The sequence below is a fragment of the Lissotriton helveticus genome, chromosome 11 (genome assembly GCF_964261635.1).
Source record: "Lissotriton helveticus chromosome 11, aLisHel1.1, whole genome shotgun sequence".
NCBI classification, from domain to species: domain Eukaryota; kingdom Metazoa; phylum Chordata; class Amphibia; order Caudata; family Salamandridae; genus Lissotriton; species Lissotriton helveticus.
Genome location: NC_136072.1, coordinates 398,061,329 through 398,075,654, shown reverse-complemented (window position 1 = coordinate 398,075,654; position 14,326 = coordinate 398,061,329). Strand labels below are relative to the sequence as shown.

At 45.0% G+C, this 14,326-nt stretch overlaps 1 protein-coding gene across 2 annotated transcripts in view; it reads right to left on the bottom strand.

Moving 5' to 3' along the window:
- Positions 1-14,326, bottom strand: part of LOC144791193 (alpha-1,4-N-acetylglucosaminyltransferase-like) — a 472,405-nt gene that overhangs the window by 382,984 nt on the left and 75,095 nt on the right. The window lies entirely within an intron of this gene.

The window sequence follows — 14,326 nt, the reverse complement described above, 5'->3', positions numbered from 1 at the left end:
GTTTGATGCATTGCATTTAAGGAATCTCAATTTGAGATTCCTTAAATGCATTCGCAATTTAAGAAATCACAATTTTGCGATTTCTTAAATTGCGAAAAGTACAAAAATGATGATGCATCCCAAAAGTTGAAATTGGATTTGCAAACGGCCGAATTTTGCGATTCGCACAATTTGCGAATGCAATTTACAATGATGCATGCGCCCCATAGTTCTTTCACAGTCTCATCATTTTAAAACTGATGCATTTTCAATATTATATACAAAGAAGCCATGGTTTCAGCTTTTTTACGTTATGCAACTAACATCCATTGACAAAGCCTATAGTTCTGGCTTGTTGTAGGTGTAACATTACTTGCTGTATTATATATCTGAACACAATGACAGAAGCAGCAAAATACCAGATGGGCTGCACACTATGCTAAGCACAGATTTTTAGCTTAGGTGTTTTAAACTACGCCCTTAATTACACCGAACACCCCCTTTGGAGAGACCCCTCCGTTTTTTCATCCCACTTAAAGCCCTGGAAAAACACCATGCCACAGTCACCTCACGTCCTGGCACTGTGCATCATGCATGACTCATGACTTTCAAGGTTTCAGATTGACTATGTTCAGATGCATCTTGAACCCCTCCCTTTGCTTTAGGAACTACAGCGAGGGGTGAGTTCCTGATGGGTCTCTTCTGTCTGCAACTCTGCAGACGAAGGCTCAGCTCACAGTTAATGTGAAAAGGTAGAGGAGAGAGTAAGTGAAGTGTAGGGATGGGTGGATGGCTGGATGGATTAATGAAAGGGTGAATGGTTGAATGAAAGGGTGAATGGATGGATGATGGATGATGAGAGAGAATGGGTGGATGGATGAGTGAAATGATGGATGGATGGATTCATGAACTGATAAGTGAAAGGGTGAATGGATGGACAGATGTGTGAAAGGGTGGATGTAAGGATGGATGAGTGAGTGAAAGGGAAGGTACATGGGCAAAAGGTTGGATAGATGAGTGAAGGAGTGAAAGGGTGGATGGATGAGAGAAAAGATGGACGGATGATTGAAAGGATGGATGAGTGATGGGGTCAATGGATGGATTCATGAGTGCATGAGTAGATGGATGGTTGGGTGGATGGAAGAAAGGATGGATGGCTAAGTGAAAGGGTCGATGGAGAGAGAGGAAGGGAGGATGGATGTGTGGATGACTGAAAGGGTGAATATGTGGAAGGATGAGTGACTGGTGGATGGATGAGTAAGTGAAAGGGTGGCTGGATGGGTGAAAGGGTAAATGGCTGGATGGATGAGTGAATGGATGGATAGGTGGATGGATGAGTGCGCGGATAGATAGGGTTAAAGGGTGGATGAATGAGTAAAAGAGTGGATGGAGGGAAGGATAAGTGAAATGATGGATGGAAGGATACATGATGGGTAGGTTTGCAAGTTGTTGAATATGTTTGGATCTGGATTAGCTGCATTTTATGCTTGCCACTTTACATCTCAAAATGTCTATCTTAGCAGATCTTCCCGACCATTTCTCTCACCAAACATGCCTGCTCAGGACCATCAATTGTGAACAAAATATCAGACTGGACAACCCAGTGCTGTAACCATATATATAGATTAAAATGATATGAAATACCACAAAAAGACCTGCACAGTTGATCAAAGCTGTGTGCATACTGAAAAATAGTAAAGTATGCGATTATTTCAACCTAATATAAACTTCTTTTGACTAGTGCTTAAATGGTTGTCTATTTGCTTACTTGCATACTATTGCACAACCTCCTCTGGTGGGTCTGTAAAACTTACCTTTTTCCAGAAGTTTTGTCCTGAATTTAGACCTCCTGTCCTGAATTATTGTCCAGAATTTTTACCCTTTGTCCTGAATTTTTACACTCACCGTCCTGAATCTGCACCCATGCCAGTTGGTCACCCTACTCTGCAAACGTGCCTCTTGGCACACTGCTGGTGGGACGGTGAGGTCCTCTTGTGTCCTGAGGACCTCAGGACACAGGTGGACTTCATCCTGCCAGCAGCAGTGCGCCAGGAGGCGCGTTTCTAGAGTGGTGTGAAAAGGGGCATGGCCTCGGACCACTCTCAGCAATCCAGCTGTGTGGGGCTTACTGGAGGTACTTGGTTGGCTAATTGGCCCCCAGGGACCCTTAGGAGGCAAGGGGACTTCATCCCCTAACCAAGAGAACACCGGCAGGCGTGTTTGCGGAGTGGTGGACTAAGGGGGCATGGCATGTGTCCACCTATCAGCAATCCTACTAACTTGTGCATACTGGAGGTATCAGGTAGGCTAGCTGGCCCCTAAGGGTCCCCAGCAGCGAAGGGTACTTTAATCCCCATCCAAAAGAGCACCAGGGAGTGCGTTTGCAGAGAGGTGGAGAAAGGGGACGTGGCCTGCTATGACAACTTAGCAATCCCACTGTGTGGGACTTACTGGAGGGAATATGAGGGGTAGTTGGCCGCAAGGTTGCCATTGGGGACCAGCTGCCTCTCCTATTACCTCCAGTAAGTTCCACACAGTGGGATTGCTAAGAGGTCTGTGGAGGCCACCCCTCCCTTTCTCCACCACTCCGCAAACGCTCCTCCTGGCACAGTACTGGTTGAGGGACTTGTGGGGCCACGAAGCCCTCCTGGTACCTCCTGCAAGTCCTATGCAGCAGAATTCCTGAGCGCTGGTCAGAGGCCCAGGCCCGTTTCTGCACCACAATGCAAACGCGACTACCAGTTAAAGAATCTGTTGTAATGTAATAGGTTCTCTCATTTGTGAGAGTTAGAGCTGACGGTGTTGTAAAAGATTTTTACTAATGTTTTTTTGGTGTAGAGTGGATGTATGGTGTGTGTAGTGGAATTATGTGGTAGTTTGTGCAGTGAAATTATGTGAATAGAAAGTATGTGGTATTTAGTTTATAGGAATTATGTGGAGTGGGATTATGTGTTTTGGAGAATAATTATGTGGCATTGTAGTCAGTGTTGTGGAGTGGTAACCTCAGGTTTAGTCTTCCTTCTTTCCATAGAAGTTGAACTATTAATTCAAGGAGACACCAAAAACAAAAGAACCACTGAGGAGCACTTCTAGACCTAGTCAGAGGTATGAGCAGGGCCACTGTAATTATGCAAGTGTTCGGCTGCGCTAACTTTCACCTAATTACACATTTGCCGCATTTGCCAAATATTCCTTCATCTGCTGCCTAATCTGCAGATTTGAACAAAAAAAAGCCTTGTTTCTAGCTCAAATGCCTTAAATGTTCCCAGAAATGCAGTGTCACATGTTACAGCATGGTGGAAGGGCCTTTGGAAAGCTGGGATGGTCATGTGTTACTTATTGCTAAATATGGGTGTTAAATTGGTACTTCTTTTGGCGCCTCTCTTGCCTCTTTTTGCATTTCTCTTGCTTCTTTCTGCACCTTTCTTCCTCTTTATATACCCCACTGTCTTCTTTCTGCACTTCACTTGCCTCTTTCTGTACCTCTCTTGCTTCTTTCTGCACGTCACTTGACTTTTTCTGCACTTGTGTTGCTTCTTTCTACACCCCTCTTGCCTCTTTCTGGTCCATTCTGGCCTCTTTCTGCATTTCTCTTACCTGTTTCTGCACTTCCATTGCCTCTTTCTGTACCTCTCTTGCCTCTTTCTGCACTTCACTTGCGTCTTTTTGCACCTCACTCTCATCCTTCTGCACTTCTCTTGCCTCTTTCTGCATTTCTTGAGCCTCTTTCAGTACCTCTCTTGCCTCTTTCTGCACCTCAAGTGCCTCTTTCTGTACTTCTCCTGCTTCTTTCTACATGTATCTTGCCTCTTTCTATACATCTCTTGCCTCTTTCTGCTCCTTTCTTGCCTCTCTCTGCATTTCTCTTACCTGTTTCTGCACTTCCATTGCATCTTTCTGTACCTCTCTTGCCTCTTTCTGCACTTCACTTGCGTCTTTCTGCACCTCACTCTAATCCTTCTGTACTTCTCTTGCCTCTTTCTGCATTTCTCAAGCCTCTTTCTGTACCTCTCTTGCCTCTGTCTGTACCTCACTTGCCACTTTCTACTCTTCTATTGCCTCTTTCTGAACCTCACTCTCTTCTTTCTGTACCTCTCTTGCTAATTTCTGCACCTCACTTGCTTCTTTCTGCATCCATCTTGCCTCTTTCTGCACCTCTGTTGCCTCTTTCTGCATATCTATTGCTTCTTTCTGCGCTCCTCTTGCCTCTTTCTGCACCCTTCTTGTCTCATTCAGTACCTCTGTTACTTCTTTCTCCACTTCTATTCCTACGTTTTGTATCCCACTTGCCTCTTTCTGTATCCCTGTTCCTTCTTTATGCACCTTTCCTGCCTTTTTCTAAACACTTCTTTCCTCCTTCTGCACATCTGTTGCTTCTTTCTGTACTTTTATTGCCTCTTACTGTACCCCTCTAGCCTCTTTCTGCACCAAGTTGCTTCTTTCTACACTACTCTTGCTTCTTTCTGCACCCATCTGGCCTCTTTTTGCCCCATCCTCGCTCTTTTTGCACCTCGTTGCTTCTTTCTGTATATCTCTTGGTTCTTGCTGCACTTCTTTTGCCTCTTTCTGCACCGCTCTTGCTTCTTTCTGCACCCCTGTTTTCTGTTTCTGCACGCATCTTCCCTCTTTCTGCAACTCTCTTGCTTCTTACTTTTCTTCCTTCTTTCTGCACTTCTCTTGCTTCTTTATGCACCCTTCTTCCCTCTTTTGCATCCCTTTTGTCTCTTTCTGCAGTACTGTTGCAATTTTCTGTACCTCTCTTGCCTCTTTCTGCACCTTACTTGCCTCTTTCTGTACTTCTCTTGCTTCTTTCTACACACCTGTTGCTTCTTTCAGCAATTCTCTTGCCTCTTTCTGCACTTCTATTGCTTGTTTCTGTACCTCTCATGTCTTTTTGTACCTCTGTTGGCTCTTTCTTGCCCTTCATTTGCATGTTTCTGCTCCCCTCTAGCACCACGCTGCACCCTCTCCCCTCTTTCTGCACCTCTCTTACCTCTTTCTGCATCCCTGTTCCCTCCTTCTGCACCTTTCCTGCCTGTTTCAGCACCTCACTTGCCTCTTTCTGTACTTCTGTTGCTTCTTTCTGCACTTCTCTTGCCTCTTTCTGTACCCTTTGCGCCTCTTTTAGCATATCTGTTGCTTCTTTCTGCACTTCTCTTCCTTATTTCAGCACCCCTCCTGCCTCTTTTGATACCCCTCTTGCCTCTTTGTGCAGCTCTCCTACCCATTTTTGCACCTCTCTTGCCTCTTTTTTTGCACCTCTGTTGGTCCTTTCTGCGCTGCTCTTGCTTCTTTCTGCACTGCTTTTACAAATTTCTGCATTCCTCATGCCTCTTTCTGCACCCACTTCCCTATTTCTCTACCTCTCTTGCTTCTTTCTGCACTTTTCTTGCTTCTTTCTGCACTGCTCTTGCTTCTTTCTGCATCTGCCATGAAAATGTCTGTATCTCTCTTACCTCTTTCTACAGCCCTGTTCCTTCTTACTGTACATTTCTTGCCTGTTTCTGCACCTCTCTTGCCTCTGTCTGCATACCTGTTCCCTCTTTCTGTATCCCTTTTGCCTGTTTCTGCAACCCTCTTGCCTCTTCTTGCAGTTTTCTTGCCTCCTTCTGCACCTCACTTGCCTCATTCTGCTTATCTCTTGTTTTTTTCTGCACTGCTCTTGTCTCTTTCTGCACCCCTCTAGCCTCTTTGTGTATCTCTTTTGCTTCTTTCTGTACTTCTTTCTGTACCTCTCTTGCACCTTTATGCACCCCTGTTGTCTCTTTCTGTACCCCTGTTGTCTCTTTCTGCACTAATCTTCCCTCTTTCTGTACCTCTCTTGCGTCTTTCTGCTCCTCTCTTGCTTCTTTTTGTACCCTTCTTCTTGTTTGCATCCGTCTTGTCTCAAAAGCTTTTTGCTGTAGCCTTCTTGTGTTAATCTGATTTTCATCTCATTTTGACAATTTAGCATGTCTAAGGTAGTACGGCAATTTCTTCTGATGGGTAGCTTCCCATAAGGGATACAGGCTTTAGTATTTTGTGGATGGAAACTAGATGCATGCAAAGTTGTGTTGCATGCAGTATCTTTCCTGAATAACATGGTCTCAATTCTGTTGTCTTTTATAAAGACTTCCAAATCTAGAAAAATTATGCTTGTTTTGCTGATTTGACATGTGAAATGTAAATTCAGATTGCTAATATGTATTTGTCTCACAAACATCTACGCATTTGCAATAGACCCTCACCACATCACAAAACATGTACCCACAAACCTTGATCAAATAATTACATGTTGTTTCCAGGCTCACTTGTGGTTATTGCAGAGCACCTGTTCCTCCCACCAGCCCACGTGTGAAAGTGTGAAGCTGGGGGCATGCCAGATGCACATCACAGTAACAGGAAGCTGATTAAATCGTTTGTTATAAAAAAAGAAAAAGTTGCTTTACAAGTATCACTTGATCATTACCAGCAACATTTGTATGTGTCTGTATAGGTTCACCTGTTGGCTCTGCAAATAATGTCCAACTGATTTTAAACCATCATCATGGCAGATACTTCTATACAATGTTGTCCCATCAGTAAGATAAGAATGTAATCATCTTCCACAGAGATGTCATATACCAACTTCAAAAAGTCACTTGTGTCTTTCACATAAGACAGTAAGTTCTTGATATACCGCTAGAGAAAATGGTTTATGTATTTTGATGTATTCTCTAGAAGACAGCACTGAGCTGATATTATTGGGCTTCTCGGTGGCTCAATTGAATTTTTATGAACTTTCGGTATTAGGTACGTTGTAGAAATCTTAGGATGATCATTTTGAAGAAACATGTACTCATCCTGATTAATAACTAAACAGTTTGCCCTCAGTAAGATCGGCCTTGTATTGTTGGTTGAGCAATTATAAATCACTTTGATTACAAATTGCATACCACTCTGCCTTATTTAATTGATTGTAGGCTTCTTTTCTGTACATGTTCATTGGCCAATGTACTATGTTTCTCTCTTTATCATAGTTTCTCACAACAACTTAGTAATTTGATTGCAGCTTTTTTATCAAAGTTTGAGATCTTATGTTGACAGTTTTTTTTCACCAACCCTCGTTTGCTGGCTGCCTTTTGAATATATACATGTGATGACACTTAGCGAGGCTCGTGCTGACAAGGATCCAAACCTGGATTGATGAGGAGGACATTTTGTCTCCCCTCCAAGCGGGAGTTTAGATCCCACACGAGCACTATAGATCAGGTTTTTAGATTTACTGGCGCGTGGTAATCCTTAGAGGTGGCACCCTGTTTGCGGCATTTGTCGACCTTAAGTCGGCATTCGACTTAGTAGCGCGTGTTAAGATGTGGAACGTCTTCTCTGAACAAGGCATGCCACGAAACCTAATGGGTTTCTTATTCAAACTCCATGAAGATAATTTTGCCCAAGTCCGATGGGATCAGCAAGGCAAAATTACAGATAGATTCCCGATCTGTAGAGGGGTGCGGCAAGGGTGTGTTCTGGCACCTACATTGTTTTCATTGTATATCAATAAGGTGATTGATTATTTTAAGAACCACCCTACTGATGCTCCAAAACTAGATGGCAAACTTACCCCCCTGCTTATGTTTGCAGATGACACTCTGCTAATATCTAACACACAGCAAGGCCTACAGAAGGCAATTGCCCGTTTTGAAGTGTTCTGCAAAGATTATGACCTTACCATCAATGTGACCAAGACTAAGTTCATGGTCACGACTAAACAAAATATAGTGAGAGGGAGGGTCACTATGAGTGGCGAAATGATGGAACAGACCCAACTTTTCTCTTACCTAGGCATAACCCTGGGCTCTAAGTTGGAATGGAAACCCCACATAAATCTGTTGGCCACCAAACATGCGCAATTAGAAGGAGCCCTAATAAAGGAACATCGTTTGTCGGCCACAAACCCCATAGCAACAGCACTAAAAATCTACAGCACTAAAATAAGCGCATCCGTCCTTTATGGGGCAGAATTATGGGGTTTTTCTAATCTAGTGCAACTGACAAGCTCACAAAACAAGTTTTTGAGGGGGTTAGTTGGCCTTCCACCATCAACGCCACTTCTGCCCCTCCTCTACGATTTGGGCTGCCAGCGACTAGAGGATATGGCGCGTTTCAGACCAGCGGCCTACTGGAGGAGACTTTGGGTTACACCTGAACTCTCTCAGTACGCCCAGGCCCTCCTTGAAGTCCGAAGTGTGGATACTGCAAATAAAAACTTATGGCTAAGAGAGGTAAAGGCTGTTTACACTGCTATGGGTCTAAGTCTACAGTGGGAGGGTCCAATTGCTAATCCTTTTCCGCCTAAAAAGGCATTCAGGGAGTTATACTGGTCAATGGTTACAATGAGAAACTTTAGTAGCTGTATTGGCCCATCGCTAACAAGAAACTTCCTGGAGCTTAAAGAAAGCACTGCCTATGAGGGCTACTGGGATTACATTACACTACCAGGAGACAGGAAACGGTACCACCAGGTCAGGGTGGGCACCCTCCCTGTCAATTCCTTTACCGGCAAATGGCAAGCTAAAAACAACATATGCTGTCCATTCTGTCCTTTACAGCCGGAAAGTGTACCACACATTTTCTTTATATGCCCTGAGTATAAATATCCCAGGCACACGTGGTTGAAACCCATCTGTCTTCAGAGGGGCATTACCACTGGTGTCGAGGCAATGAGAATTCTCTTAACTGATTCCTCTGAACCTACTGTAATCGCGGTTGCAAAATTCTTACATGTGTGCTATACGGATGAGAAAGCTCTGCCAGATATAAAAATAAATAAATAAAATATGCTGTTTTTTTAAATTTAATGCTGAGTATTTTTATTCCCTTCTGTGATGCCTATCGATTGACTCATTGACCTGGATTTTTTATTCATTCCCTTAAATTATTGTACAGAGTCTTAGACTGTTTTTAATCTAATTTATTCTATTTTGTATGGATTAATTGGACAATTCAATTTCCTGGCAGTAATGTCGTCGACCAGCGTGTGAATTTAACCTATTGAATATGTGTTTTTTTCACTTATTTGGATTTTAATACACAGTCTTTAATGATATGTATATCGAAATAAAGACTTCTTTGACTTGACTTGACCACACTTCTTGTGAGTGTTACCCCTTAAAAGTCACTAAATTAACCTGAGCTTAACCCTCTGGTAGCTATGGTACAGAGCAGGTAGGCTTAATTTAAAGCCAATATGTAAAGTATTTATGCAACACCTGAACAGTAATACAGTTAAAACAGAACATAAGAGGAAACCAAAGCCAAGTTTTGAAACATAGAGTAAATTGGAATAAAATAAAATGACACCAAAACAGAAAAAATCCAAAAAGTGGAACCAGAGTTATGAATTTTAAAGATTAAAAGTTCAAAATAGCACCAAAAAGTGTTAAGCACCAGCCGGGTCATCTGGTTGTACTTGACCAGTACCTAGGCACAAGTTTAGGCTGATTGCAATTGAGCACCTATGAAACACGGAAACCAGGTTCTACCTGGTTCTAGTTGCAACTTTATCTATGGACTTAGGGCCTGATTAAAAGTTTGGCTGTCCATGAACCACCATACTCGCAGCCGCAGTTCAACCACTGCATGCTTGGTGATCTGACTGCCGTATTACCAGATTGTTGGATTGCCTTTGCAAAGACCGCAGTTGAATCGCCAACACCTCCAGCCATCTGCAGATTGCTGCAGCTGCAGTCAGAGAAAAGCACTGCTATAGGGTGGTACTGAGGAGTCACACCACCGTCCATATTACGAGTTGGCTTTCCTACAAGCCGACTGTGGTGGTGGAACCATCATCTTCAAGTCCGTTGAAACAAAGGATTTGGGGTGCATACTCACCCCTTCCCTGTTCTTCCAGGCAGCGTTCAACATTGATCCCTTTCTCCAGGTCCCCCCTTCACAGCAGCATCTTTATCCCAAAGAATACAACCCTTTTTACGGCGATCTACAGGTAAGTCCCTTTTTGTATTATATACACATTGCCTGGACTGACCATATAAAGGCCGTAATGCAGCAATGGGAGGTGGTAATTTTCCACATGTATCATGCATATGTGTGCATTTGACGTGTTTGCAGTTGAAATACTCAAACAGACATCAATATATATGGAAAACAATTCCCCACTGCCAATAGACCTCCACAACAACACCACAGGCACCGTGGTCAACTCATAATATGTCAGTTGGAAGACCACAGGCAATGCGATCTTCTAGAGGCGGCTGCGTTGTGGGGTTTGGACCGCCAAACTCATAATCAGGTCCTTAGTCTCTGGAATTGAAGTCAGAAATCTTTAGTGGGGCAAGGCAGCAAGCTGTAGCCAAAGAAGGCTCCAGGAGGCAAGATACCTGCTCTGTGAGGTCATGCTGAATCGGGATTGCTGCTGCAGGTTAGAAAGTAGCAGGAGAAACCTGGATTTTTTACCCTTCTGCAGCAATGCATCTGGTCAGATCAGCTTGAGGTTGGTCCCATTCCCCCTTCAATTCTCAGAGCAAGGATCATGGCCAGCCAGTATGGCCGATCGGACGTGACTCCGACCAGCTCCGTCCCAGGCCCCGTAATAAATATGATTGGAGGCGTACCTAAGTGCACCCCGACCACCCCAAAGAACGGCAAGGTGTGGGGTAGCTGCCGGAGACTGGTCCTGTGTCCCAGGGAGCATCTGTGATGTAGCAGAGGAGTGCTAGCCAATCACGGATGCCCCGTGGTGGTATACACAAAATGACAGCACTCTTTGAGGGGGGCTGCGAGAAGCGGCGAATGTAAGCCCCTGCCGGATGAAAGGGTGAGCAGAGCTAGGGGGGCACTAGGCGTACACCACTGGGTGCCTCTGAAGACTTGAGGTGGGCGGCCGGTGGAGCGGAATGGGCAGAAGACCAGGCCCCACATCATGGCAGCACTCGCTACCGGGAGAGGTGAGCGGCGCTAGCGGAGGGGGCTCACCAGCATGGAAGTCGACCGGAGCAGAAAGGTCCCAGTTCTGACCCACTATGTGCCCCCACTGCATAGCGTAGAGGCACCAGCAGACCCATGACTGCCCTGGACCAGGCTCACTCTGAGTGGCAGCTCCCCCCTGTGGTGGTGACATCTGAGCGGCTGAGTCTACGAGCCCCCGTCAGGTTAGCGGTGCACCTGGGGGCCCCCCTTTCAATCTGGGGGACCACATCGGGCAGCCAGCAGAGAGGCTCAGAATTCCTGCAGGTGGGCACATCTAAAGCGAGGCCCCCGGGACTATAAGCTCTTTTCCAATCAACAACTTCCCCCGGCAGAGGAGCCAGGCAAACGGCAACATTCAGCAGCAGTCTGCAAAGAAGGGTCTACCAAATCTGAAGAGGCCACGAGTGGGGCAAACAAAGTGTCCGTTGCGTGACACTGGCTGCATGGTGCCTGATCTTAATATGGCCGCCATGGCGAGCTGGCAATAAGAGGTGAACCGAGGGAGCAACGGAGGATCGGGAGTACAGGCTCTTTTCTTCATGATCCTTGCAGAGACCCAGAGATCTTAGGAGCACCAATCCTGACTGCACAGCCTCCTGAGGTGGTTTACTAGTGGCACGATTGCAGTACGTGCCAGGAGGAATCTGGGAGGGATTACTACGAAGCCCCCATAGGCGCCGCAGACAGACCCTGGGGAGCCCCCTGAGCGGCCGAGGATTGGAGGTGGACCCCTAAATATCCAGTGAGAGCCCAGACTGGTTTTGCACGACAGTTGGGGCGGCCAAGAGCTGACCAGGGAGGGTGGCCCCTTATGCCACCGAAAAAGGCCCCAACAATAAAGTCTTGAATTATTTTGCTACTGCAGGCGCAGGGACGTAAGGGAGAGGCGGCACAACCAAAAGGAACAATGGTGCTCACTAGGGATGACCGCCTGTCTACCCTACGGAAGTTCAAAAAAAGAGCTCCGTGCGGACATCAAAGCTGGTATGCCTCTTGTGATTCTTTTCATGTGAAGATGAGGGAGTTGGTGACCATGCAATTGGATGTAGATTCGGTGGGCAGCCATACACTGGACCTCGAGGTGAAGTGCCAAGAGCTGGCCGATCAAATTAAACCCCTGGAAGATGGTTCAGCAGATCTGAGTGGTCTGTTGCGAGTCACCTTGCTCAAGTGCGAGGACTTAGAAAATCGTTCCTGCAAAGACAATATACGAGTCCGTGGTCTGGAGGAAGGTTGTGAGGGCCCGGACCTGGAAGTATTCATGTTGGGCCTTTTCTCATCAGTCATAGGAGAGGACGGTCCTGAAGTCTGGTTAGAGAGAGTCTATAGAGTGGGGCCACGGCTCCCTGGGGAGAATCGGAGGCCTCGAGACATCCTGGTGAAATTCAGTTCATTCAAGATCAAAGAACTGGTCCTACAAAAGGTGAGGATCACCGACAGGGTCACCTTCCAGAAGGCCACATGCACGCTCTACCAAGATGTGGCCCATGCCATGCTCATGGGACGACAGCACTTCCGCCTGGTCACCGACATCTTGAGAGAGAGGAAAGTCAAGTATAGATGGACATATCCCTTTGGGATTGCCTTCCAATGAGATAACAAGCACCTTCATTGCACAGACTTGGTGGTGGCTGAGGACCTTCTGGGATTAGCGATCTCCTTGCCTAACGGCGCAGCATTTTCGAGGGACACCGAGTGGGGCAAGAGCGACAAGGTGGTGGTCCTTGGCGGAAAGCGGGAAGAGGGAGCAAGAAAACTCTGGACAGAAGTCTGCAAACTGTTGGTTCCAGGGTTGGACTGTTCTTATTATCAGTGAGGTTAAATACTCCCTGTCAAGGGGATATCGGTGGGTGGGTGGATGGAGCAGAGGACTTGTACTTACCTCGACTTTTGATGAGCCACCTGCTCGGACAGACTTGAGCACACTCCGGACTGAAGTCTACGCACTGTGGGTCCCACATTTGGCTGTACTTGCTGACAGTGAAGCCAAACACTCCCCGCAATCGGAGCAGTAAGGATGTATTAATGGGAGGGTGGATGGAGCGGAGTACTTGCACTTATCTTGTTTATTGCGGAGCCAACTGCACGGACTAAGGTGCACAGTTAATGCAAGATGAAATTGGGGTCCAAAAGGCACTAAGTGACTCTGCTGCTCAGTTATACATATGCCTTAGATGTTGAGAATGTTGGGGCTGGGGGGGCGAAATGGTTTTGCTCCTAGAGTTTCTTTCTTGTAATGACGTTCCCCTCTGAGATGGGGATTGTCGGAACTCGTAGTTCTTTTTTATACTGTTTTGTTGTGCTAGTTCGATGTCATGCTCCTCAGCAGATTGTTTGTTTAATGCCAATTTGGCTTGGATAAGGAGCTTAAGAGAAGCATCTGTATTAGAAATGTAATTTTCATGTTCTAGCTTTTTAATAGATGAGACTAAATGTGCAGATTCCTGTAAAGATTTATTCTTTTTGGCTGCAACAAAATCAATAATATGGCCTCTAGCCGATGCATTAAAGGCATCCCAAATAGTGTGAAAAGATTAATCCGGAGTTATATTCAAATCAAAATAGTCCTTCAGAAACTTTTCAAAAGTATCCACAAAGGATTGATTTTTCAAAAAATTGTTGTTAAATAGCCATCTTTTAGCCTTAGAAGATACAGCGGAAACTTCTAAATCAATGTATACCAGTTTGTGATCTGATATTAAGATAAAGCCGATCTCAGTGTGAACTAAGGCTGGGAGTAATGAAGCTGTTAAGAAAATACAATCAATTCTGGATTAAGAATTTTGCGTGGGTGAGTGAAAGGTGAATTTTAAATTCTCTGGGCTGCAAATCCTCCATGCATCATCCAAACCACTGGACTGTATGACATTCATTAATATCTTTTGCATTCTATTGGGGATATATCATGCAAGAGATTTTCTGTCAGTAAAAGGATCCATAATTTGGTTGCAGTCACCACCCAAATTGGATTAGTGTTAGAGATAGAATGTAAAATGTGAGATGTATGCTCCCAAAATGGAACATCTATACCAGTGGGGCCATGTATGTTAAAGAAAAAAATGGGGGGTATTATTGATAATTGTATCAAGCAGTATCCGTCTTCCAATGTCTTCGTTTTCTTCCTTTTCAACAGAAACAAATAACGACTTATGGAGTAAAGTAATATCCCTACTTTTCTTCTGCTGTGCGAGAGAGCAGAATATCTGGCCTACCCATTGTTTCTTCAATGGGAGTATGTTTGCATCAGTGAGATGTGTTTCTTGTAACATAACAATTTTGCATTGTAACCTGGGTAAATGAGCAAACACTATCTGTTTCTTAATGGGGTTATGGAGTCCTAAACATTCCAGGAAACAACCATCAGACTATTAACCATATGACAATGGGAATAACATATACA